The 8,647-nt window shown below is 39.1% G+C and overlaps 1 long non-coding RNA gene across 1 annotated transcript; it reads left to right on the top strand.

Annotated features, from left to right (window-relative positions):
- The first annotated feature begins 220 nt into the window (after nucleotides 1-220).
- Nucleotides 221-1,356, top strand: LOC119885207. Its single transcript, XR_005441210.1, has 3 exons — nucleotides 221-556; nucleotides 705-919; nucleotides 1,069-1,356. It is a non-coding gene; the product is annotated as an uncharacterized LOC119885207 (long non-coding RNA).
- The last annotated feature ends 7,291 nt before the right edge of the window (nucleotides 1,357-8,647 follow it).

Genomic DNA, 8,647 nt, shown 5'->3' on the forward strand with positions numbered 1-8,647 from the left:
TCCTCCTGTGCTCTCTCACTGACCCCGGCAGAAACCGTACTCTTCTTGGGAAAGTTAATGATGAAGGTAAAAAATAATAGCCTAATGCGGCTGCGGGCTAACATCATCATGTTTTTCATGTATTTCCTGAATTTAATGATCTCCCATCAAAGACCTGCTCAGCAAGTCTGATTGTAGTTTCTGGTGTGCTCTGTGTTACAGTGATACAGGCTCAGATGGCTGGGGAGTGACTTACACCTCTACTCAGATCTGTGCCTTAAAAGGATCAACAGTGGAAATAAGCTGCACCTACACATACCCATCCAGAATAAATAGCCGTGATACTAAAGTTGAGGAAACATTCTGGTTTACTCAAATGAATAGATATGTACCTGTGGATCTGAGAACAGACTCAAGGTACGCAGGTCGTTTGCGGTACAGTTGTTCTAACAACATCTGCACTCTGAGAATCACAGACCTGAGAGAGAGCGACTCAGCTGAGTACAAGTTCAGGTTCATAACAAACAACCAGGTGGGAAATATATTGGTTCACCTGGAGTCACTTTGTCTGTCACAGGTAACATTTTCATTCATACGTTAATTATTTCCAAATGTTGAATATCTTGAAAACAATAATATAAAAGTGTTGTGTGTATTTTTTTTCATGTGTGTATGTTGACAGTTTTGTATAAAATAACGTTCCTGTTCCTTCTTCACAAATCCAGGTCTCCAGGTGCATGAAATCAGATCTACATATTCAACCTGGGCAGAGCTGAAGTGTCACAGCAGCTGTCATCTACCTGATCATTCTTCCTACGTCTGGTACAAGAATGGAAGAAAATTCAGAGAGAAACATCTTCTTCTTATTCAGACTACTTTTATTCTGCATACAGTTATTCCTGTGCTGTGAAAGGACTGGAGGGTTTCCCCTCTCCTGTGTGTGAGTTTACTGCACAATCTTTTACTAACAAAACACCATGTGGTGTAGCTGCATAACCACATTTTAATGTATATAATTATCTAAATGTATTGTGACTTCTCACCAACTCTGTTAAAAAAAAAAAGCTCAAGTTTTTTTTAATCTTTCAGGTGTCTATGGTCAAACCTGCAACAGAGTGACTTACACTGACAGAAGCATCTGTGCCGTCAAAGGCTCATCAGTGAACATTTCTTGTACTTACAACAGTTATGACACATATATCAGATCTAAATTCTGGTTCAGTCCTGAACGTAGTCTTCAGTGGCAGAATCCCTCACAGCCTGAGGACCTTAGTGAAGACTCCCAGTATGCAGGTCGTGTTCAGGTCCTTGAAACAGAGAGAGGACGCTCCACTCTGAGAATCACTGACCTGAGAGAGAGCGACTCAGCTGAGTATCACTTCAAATTCACAGCAGGAAGCTTTGAATGGAGGAGTAATTTACCTGGTACAACTCTGACTGTCACAGGTACTGATGAACACAAACTGTAACAGCACATTTAAACAATCGATGACAAGTGAATGTGCTGAATAGTGATCCTGATGGGAAATCATTTTACGTTTTTATATGATTGTCATAATGTCCTCTAGCTTGCTTATAACTCAGGAATGTCTGTATTCAGCTAAAACAGCTCAGGCTAATCTTCCTTTGTCAATTGATGACACATTTGTTTAAACAGTAAAATGAGAACATTCGTTGATGTACTGACAATTTTTAAATACTTATTGTGTCCATTTATGTCCATGTAGGGCCAAAGAGGGAAGTGTGGTAGCAGAAAATCTCTTCCTATATGTGTTTCAATCCATGCACTTGGATTACAATATACATACTCGTATATAAGTACTTGTCCTTAGTCTATTATATTATGTTGTCTATGTACAGATGTTTAGGCTGTGGTATATAGGAACAGCTTTTTAGGTTTACTGTTCCCTCTGTGCTCTCTCATTCTGTATTGGTATAGTCTTAATGATGGCCAAGGAGCCTCTGGTCCCTACACTTACTGTGACAATGAGCTAAATTGTTAAGCGCTGTAGCATACCTAGATTTGTTATGCATTTTAATAAATTTATGAGAATTAATACCCAATTATGAATTTTAATATTCATAAAAATCAACCATATTCCTCGTTTCAGGGCACCACCGGAGTTATTATAATCCTAGAGTCTCCCGACCTCTAGGTAGTTTAATAATTATACAATTATTACCAGTGATCAGTTAGTTAATAATCGCTCAATTATCTTAAATCAGTCAGTCAGTCTCATATCTAAAGGGTCAATTCTCTTGGCAGGGACGTAGAAATAGGCAACACACACAATTCTTGATTATATTACAGTGAATTTATTCTCTAACTAATGTGATAAAAAGGATGGTTAAATACAGGGAAAATAAACAATTGCTGAACAATGAGAAATGGAGGTTCGATTGTGGGAAGCATTTGACTCATACGGCATAGGAGAACTAATGAAAGTAAGCTAACGTTATGAGTTTAGGAGTTAAAAGGAAATCTCTGATCACAGAATGTGTGTTAAGTCTTACTGTTTGTCGACAGCCTGCTTTTGGCCTGTTGCACGGGTCCCACACTAGCTGCCGATCCTGGCTTTTTGCTAGGGATTCTCCGGGGTTCTCCGTGTCTAATTGAAAATGCCTCCTCTGTCTGGCAATTAGGCTGTTTTCAGGTTTCCTTCGTTGCCGCTGGCGACGTGGCTTGGTCTGACCACGGTGAAGTTGACTTGATGAAAAAGCTTAAAAATGGAACTTGGTCGTTCCTGAATTAGTCCAGTGTAACTTAATGGACTGATAACTTTAACAAAACAAAAGAAAGAGAGAAAATAAACAAACTGCGTTTCAGGTTTCCCGAGGGACTGCCTTTCTAAACTTAATGTCTAAAAAGAAATCTATTTGCACGTCTTATAATCAAATATTTTCCACAATCGAACCTCAATGGTCAAACTGTTGTACTGTTCTAAGCATTTGGTAACAGGAAACAATTGTCACATTATTGGTCTGGATATTTATACATTTAAAGGCATTTCCAAGGAGGGTATGTAAATACTTATTTCGTCCACTTGGGGGAGCTCAGGTTACATGAGGAAAGCTTAGATTAATCCAAGATCATCTCTCCTTAGGAACCGGGGAATATTGTTGATTCATCCTTAAATTCAAGATGGAGGTTACGAGTATAGTAAAACATTCCTTTGTCATCATTTCTAAAGGGATTTTGTAAGAAAGTATTATGAACAAGCATTGATTACATTAGATGAAGGAGTGTCTTGCTGAAAATAAAAACACTGCAAAAGTACTTATTTAGAGTCTTTTCAGCACTAATATCAACAACAGATAGCAACAATATGTTAACATAACTACTCAAATAGAGACAAACGTAATCAGGTAACTAAAGATTTAATTAAACTTAATTAAATGCTTTGAGTCTTTGGAGACTGCAGTCTCTGGTTATTTAAAGTTCGGCTGTCCTGGATTATGTCCCATTTGGGTGAGACAGGGGTTAGTCTTTTTTGGGGGGTAATAAAACAAAGAGCAAGGTCAGTTGCAACGGAAACATGTGTGGGGGGCCAGTTTTGATAGGCTGTTCAGGGAAATGCTAATCGCTGGTTTGTGTCCCTTTGTCAGTTTAACAGTCAGGCCCCACGTTATCAGCTTCGAAATCATAAAGGTGCCAATTTGTTGTAATTCATTTATTGTTCTACTCTCCCCAAGGAAATAGAATAATTTCCGCAGCATATATGTCTGTGTGTGATTCAGTACCACATAAAGAACAAATATTTCTGTTTTTTCTTCCCAGATCTCCAGGTTCAGGTGATCAGATCAACAGTCTACAAGAATTATACTGAGGCAGAGCTGCTTTGTCACAGCAGCTGTCGTCTACCTGATCGTCCTTCCTACGTCTGGTTCAAGAATGGACAGAAAATGGAAAGCGTGGAGACATCTTCTTATAAAGATCAGTTTTATCCCAGAGACATCATTTCCTGTGCTCTTAAAGGACATGAGGATTTCCCCTCTCCTTCAGTGTGTGAGTTTACTACACTATGTCAGGAAAAAACACACACAGCATTTTTATTTATGTAAAGAAAAAACTGCAACCAGTAGAGAAGCAATATTCAGACACACTGTGATATAACCTTGTTAAATGCTTTCCTATTACATGACATTTTTGATATTCAGGCATAGTACATGTATAACACATGTTGTTTCTCCATTGAATCTTTTGGTAGTTAAAATGTTTCTCTTATTGAGATGCTCCATTACTTCTTTTGATGATGTCAGGACCAATTGCTTTTCATATTTAGTAGTATAACTTTATAATGGAGTTACCACTTTTTGAAGAATTATTCCTGACAGACTCAACAGACATCTTAGTAGTGGTAAATCTGAAAAACATACGTAAATGCTGCTGCAACCACAGAAAAATTAACAATATGAAACTGGCAACATTTGCAAACTTTTACAACAGCTCTTTGCAACAGAATCTGAACACAAACAAGACTGAAGATTCGTGTTCAGTCTAGTAAAGATAACAAGTGTGGAGTTGATTAATATGTTATGTAGACTCAACAATTTTTTTTTACAAAACTACCAAGGAAGTGATTTGCCCGCTGGCAACACCTACAACTTCACTGAGAAGACTGACAAGACCTGTATATGGAGGCAAATGTATAGAGTTGTAGAAAATTATAAATGATTGAAGCCTTCTTACTGGCTGTCAGTTTTCACCAGCAGAAGTCAAACCTAGGACAGCTCCAGGATCAACACTCTGGACAGCCACTGTGACTAATACTAGAGATAATCAGAAAGAAACAAACAGAGAAGTTTTAATGAAAATATTCTATGATAACTTATTCTAATCTTTAAGTAAATCATGTTCATCTCTCCTCCAGATGCTCCAAAGCTTCCCTCTGTGTCAGTGAGTCCCTCTGCTGAGATAGTGGAGGGCAGTTCAGTGACTCTGACCTGCAGCAGTGATGCTAACCCAGCAGCTAAATACACCTGGTACAAGGAGAACCAAAGACTGCTCAGTGAAGAACCACAGCTTGTCTTCAGCTCCATCCAGTCCTCTGACTCTGGAGAGTATTACTGTGCAGCTGAGAACCAGCTGGGGAGGAAGACAACTAAATACATCATTAATGTGAAATGTGAGTGGAACATCTTAAATCTGTCTTTGTAGGAGAAGATTTTGCTAATTATGCTTATATCCTTCAACTGTACTTGCTTGACATACAGTCTGCTGTAATTGAGATTTGGGACTCAAACTGTCACACATCCATTTGGCAGACCACTTTCAAAATGCTGCTACACATAGGTATTCGATGTAAATACAATATGGGCCACTTTAGTAAACAAACCTTCACCTTGAATAATCTCTTTGAAAGACGGGCATGGATTAAAAATGTTTGTGCCTTTTTTTCCCTGAAACTGGGCGAAAGTTTAAACCCAAACATAAAATGTTGCACTTTGGTCACAGTAGTGCAATCCTGGCACAGTGCTGTCAATGTAGAAGAGAAGCTGAATATAATATTAGCAGGAAGAACAGAAACAGCAGGTGGAGTAAGAGCAAGACTCAGGAACATCCAATCATCAGTACTTCTCATCCTCTTTTGAGTTGAGTTTAGGTTTGTGTATAACAATAGGCCTGTCAGGTGCCAAATTATGTTATTTACTGAAGCAGTTACAGCAGGTGTACTCAATCAGTCATGTCACACAAACTTCCATGTATATAATCACACCACTAATACTGTGACACTGTAAAATTATATATATATATCAAGACAAATGGAAAACTCACTGTAACAATTCCCTCGACACAATGGAAAATATATTATAATTTATTAATTGGACTATAGCTTAAATTTGAAATGGCCCAACAGCTTTGATTTATTACTTAAATATTTAAATAATTTCACTCTAAAGTTTGAAATCTGTCTGTAATATGTTATTAGTTGAGTGAAGAAAACCACAGGTCAATCACCTAACTCACCAAGTTTGACACTGTGAAAGATGTAATGCCACTGGTGCTGTGCAAACCACATGATAAATGCACATGGCTTGCTTTAAAACAGTAAATGTTTTGCCCACAATGTGGCAAGTTTTTGGGTAAATGTTTTGCGATTCACGCTGGAGGACACCAAATTTCTTCACAGAAAAGGGTCACGAAGAGGACACTTGTGGGCAGGTTTCATGTACAGGTCTGTTAGTGGTTATTATAGCCTGCTAGCTAGATTTACAGAGGCGAACACGGCCTTACTCATGAAACAGAATTTCTAAAGCAGGTGGATAACAAAAGTAACCACTGGGACATCAGAATAATGAATCAATGAATTGTATTGCTCCTCCTAGCTTGTGGCAGCCACTGCCTAAAAACAGGCCTGTAAAGAAATATTGACAAGTTGTCTCTCTTTTGTCCCCAGATGCTCCAAAGCTTCCCTCTGTGTCAGTGAGTCCCTCTGCTGAGATAGTGGAGGGCAGTTCAGTGACTCTGACCTGCAGCAGTGATGCTAATCCAGCAGCTACTTATACCTGGTACAAGGAGAACCAAACACTGATTCAGGGACCAGAGGACATTTATCATTTCACCTCTATCAGCTCTAAGGACAGCGGGATCTACCACTGCAAGGCTGAGAATGAGTATGGCCAGATCAACTCCACATCTGTATCCATAGATGTCCAGTGTAAGTACAAAACATCAGAAAGTCACCTCGACATGCAATGATGACACAATGCATGTCGATGATCATTTCAGATTTTAAATTCTAACTAAATAATTTACTCACATGTCATTCATAAGTTTTTGATCACTAATCATTCCTCTTGACCATGAAAAGATAACTTCTTATAACCACATGCATTACAAAGTTCAGCTGAAGTTAATTTGAGGCTTCACCTGTCTGATTTACCAAAATTAGTTATTTTAGCAAAGAATTCCCTTTTGTGTTTGTCCAGTGATTCTTTGCTGAGCTGCAGCAAAAAGATTTGCCCCATTAGTGTCCTGACGTTACTCTGTCAGGTAGCGTTCTTTGCAGAGCCTGAGTAAAACCAAAACATTATTTTTTATGTGTTATCCAGCAGCAAGTTATATTATTTTGATCCCACTGATATTTTCACAGATTGCAGGTTCCAGCAAAGGAGAAGAGCAGTGAGACAATATTGGATTTAAACATTGGTTTTGCTCTGTGCAGACAGAGAGCAGAGAGATGTGTAAGATCATCAAAATGCTTTTGAAGATGCAAGCTACTGCTGGATAATGACAAAAAGATAAATGTTTCGAGTTCTCTCTTAAGATATGTGAAGAACACAAACCAAATCATGGAGTAACATGGTGAACGATACCCACCTCAGTTAGCCTGACAGAGACTGCTGAGAGGCTGCTTCAGCTAAACTAAACAGCAATTTGCACAGAATGAGGACAGTGGACCCATTAATTTATTTATTTTAGCTTTATTTTAGCAGGCTGGTCAGTTTAAGAACCCGATTCTCATTTACATTGTGTCGGAAGTTAAAAATGGCTTCAATAGGGATGGGGTCTCATTTCTTACAGTGTAGTTGTGCCAAAACAGGATCACTGCATTGCTAGTGTGAAGAGGAGGGACTGCAGAGACTAAGGACTCTTTCAACTTGTCGGTCTGAACCTCTGGTTGGCCTATTTTTTGACAACGTTTTGTGGAAAGTTATTGTGTTCTCATTTGTCCATGCATTTTGTGACATGCTGTGTTTGTTGGTTTAGATATTTTTAAAGTGAAATCTAGACATCCTTTCTGTTCTTCGTTGATCCAATGATGTTTCGCCTTCAGAACTGCCTTAATTCTACGTGGCATTGATTCAACAAGGTACTGAAAGCATTCTTTAGAAATGTTGGCCCATATTGATAGGATAGCATCTTGCAGTTGATGGAGATTTGTGGGATGCACATCCAGGGCACGAAGCTCCCGTTCCACCACATCCCAAAGATGCTCTATTGGGTTGAGATCTGGTGACTGTGGGGGCCATTTTAGTACAGTGAACTCATTGTCATGTTCAAGAAACCAATTTGAAATGATTGGAGCTTTGTGACATGGTGCATTAGCCTGCTGGAAGTAGCCATCAGAGGATGGGTACATGGTGGCCATAAAGGGATGGACATGGTCAGAAACAAAGCTCAGGTAGGCCGTGGCATTTAAACGAGGCCCAATTGGCACTAAGGGGCCTAAAGTGTGCCAAGAAAACATCCCCCACACCATTACACCACCACCAACAGCCTGCACAGTGGTAACAAGGCATGATGGATCCATGTTCTCATTCTGTTTACACCAAATTCGGACTCTACCATCTGAATGTCTCAACAGAAATCGAGACTCATCAGACCAGGCAACATTTTTCCAGACCGGCCCGTCTGGCACCAACAACCGTGCCACGCTCCAAATTGCTTAAATCGCCTTTCTTTCCCATTCTGACATTCAGTTTGGAGTTCAGGAGATTGTCTTGACCAGGACAACACCCCTAAATGCATTGAAGCAACTGCCATGTGATTGGTTGATTAGATAACTGCATTAATGAGTTTTTTTTGAAATTGAACAGGTGTTCCTAATAATCCTTTAGGTGAGTGTAGTAGCTCATTAATATTGCATTTTCAATAAATGCCATAAATAAAAGTTACTACATAGTTTATCGACTACTATGTTGGGAACCTGCAGCATAGCTTAAT

This window comes from Micropterus salmoides, unplaced genomic scaffold (assembly GCF_014851395.1).
Source record: "Micropterus salmoides isolate LMB-PRFRI ecotype aquatic unplaced genomic scaffold, ASM1485139v1 Ms_hic_scaffold_3944, whole genome shotgun sequence".
Taxonomy (NCBI): Eukaryota; Metazoa; Chordata; class Actinopteri; order Centrarchiformes; family Centrarchidae; genus Micropterus; species Micropterus salmoides.